A 2,241-nucleotide genomic window follows, 5' to 3' on the forward strand; every position below is an offset into this window, starting at 1 on the left:
CGATGACGTCATCGCGCACCGCACAACTAAGGTCCTCTCAATGAAGGGAAACTAGACGCTACGCGTCTGGTTCCCTTCAAAGCGGGGGGGCACAGCAGGGCACTGCGGGGGGCACAGTGGCGGATCTTGCCCTGGTGCGGCGCCCTCCGGAAGGCGGCGCCCCGGGCAAAAGTACCGCTTGCCCGTGGCAAGAACCGCCACTGCACCCAATTTCAAAAAAATTATATAACACATGTAACTGTGAAAGGGAAGGTGGGCCCCTCTCAGCTTTGGGCCCCATAGCAGCTGCACTGCCTGCACCTATGGTAGCTACGTCCTTGGCCATATTATTATTATAACTGTAGCATACATTAAAGTAATATACTATAATGTATGGGAAATGTAAATTAAAATTGACTCCGTCACATAGTAAAGCACAGATATGCCTCGGTAACTGTCCTGGTAGTACTAGCAGCTTGTAGTGTCATTATTTTATGTGGAAATAATAGACATCAGACATGCTCTCTGTCACGGAACTTTTAAAAAGCATGAGATGGTTTATGTACCAATGTATTTTTGTTGCTACAGCTAAAGCTTCAGTATGTGGATACATATTTGGTCACTGTGGAACCTAGAATTTGCATATTTAATAAACATGATCAAAACCAATTCAAATCTTAAATGTATTTTATAAATGCAAATGTGACACCTGCTGGACATGTAGTGCGCATATTCATATAACTACATTTAAATAGGAAACACAAATACTTGCAATGGTTCTATTAATCTATAAACACAGGAACAATGAATGGGGGGAAAAAGTATAAAAAAAAAAAAATCTGCCGAAACCCGGGATCGAACCAGGGACCTTTAGATCTTCAGTCTAACGCTCTCCCAACTGAGCTATTTCGGCTACTGGCAGCAAAGCTTCCCCTTACACTGGATGAGCACTAGTGGGCAGCTCTGTGTAATTACACCTATCGCTATATTCCTGCAGCGGGGATACCGCCCGCGGCCACGGCACACAGCTCACCTTCCTGTGACATCACACAGCACGGCGCTATTACTCTGCCCAGTGCAGCGCTGTCACTGCATGATTTCCTGTGGAAGGGGTGGTTATGGTTCTGCTGATACGAAGCATACAGCAATGCGCGCATCCATATGTATTATCAGCAAGAGCGAGGTGCATTTGGTTGTGACGTGTATGCTGTCTACACAATTATAGTTATAGAGCTGGATTTATGTACAACATTTGCAATGTGCGTACTGCTGTCTGGATGTTCTGCAGGCAGGTCTCTCCGTGTACTGTGCAGCGTTATGCAGTTACAGACCACAGGCCTGTGTGAATAGCAGCACTGCCCTCTAGCCACACACACGGGGAGTGCCCACAGCTGGCACACCTGTCATGCCTGCTACACAGCTGTAGTGTGTAGTAATGCTGCTGCTACCCGTGTAATAGGGAGACTGATTTGTACATGAGACATGGTTATTATTCTGTCATCTCTTTCTGTACTGTAAATGATTTGTAATACACAGCGTGGTGACGCAGAGATGACACCATCTATCATGTGAGATGTGAGGTTAAATATTTAGGTCATGGTCATACGGGGTATGGGTCATTAGGTCGACCACACTTGGGTCGACCGCTATTGGTCGACATGCATTATGTCGACATGGTCTCTAGGTCGACATGAGTTTTTTTTAAACTTTTTCTGGTGTCGTTAAGTGACGGGGAACCATACTTAGTTCACCGTGTCCCCTCGCATGGCTTGCTTTGCTCTGTTACTATTCCCAATCGTAGTCCACGTGGATCGTAAAGTATGGAAAAGTTCAAAAAATGAAGGGAAAAAAAGTGAAAAATTCATGTCGACCTTTTTCCATGTTGACCTTGTCAAAGTCAGAAAAATGTCTCTATGCACGTTGCCATATTTGCACCGCACACTGGTCCGCGCTGCGCGTGCGTACGCTCTCCCGTGAAGGCGCATACCCGCAATAGCGTGCACTCGCAGGCGCGGTATGCGTATTTACGGTAGAGTTTATGTAGTCGTAGCGTGCGACTCATTCGTTACAAATGTTCACAATTAATGTAGTTTGTAGATCATGGTCCCCTTGATAGATTCTGAAAGTTTGGTTAAAATAGAAGGTCCCTGTTTAAAGGAATCCCTCTTTGTATTGTACGAAGGGTCTGACAGGAATCATACAGCAGTGTTTGGTACCCATCGGAAGAGTATTTAATTAGTAATATTCCGGTGTTGGTTTGGA

At 45.4% G+C, this 2,241-nt stretch overlaps 1 non-coding gene across 1 annotated transcript; it reads right to left on the reverse strand.

Moving 5' to 3' along the window:
- Nucleotides 1–819: 819 nt before the first annotated feature.
- On the reverse strand, nucleotides 820–892 carry TRNAF-GAA (transfer RNA phenylalanine (anticodon GAA)). The gene has a single exon. It is a non-coding gene; the product is annotated as a tRNA-Phe (tRNA).
- Nucleotides 893–2,241: the final 1,349 nt, after the last annotated feature.

This window comes from Pseudophryne corroboree, chromosome 2 (assembly GCF_028390025.1).
Source record: "Pseudophryne corroboree isolate aPseCor3 chromosome 2, aPseCor3.hap2, whole genome shotgun sequence".
Taxonomy (NCBI): Eukaryota; Metazoa; Chordata; class Amphibia; order Anura; family Myobatrachidae; genus Pseudophryne; species Pseudophryne corroboree.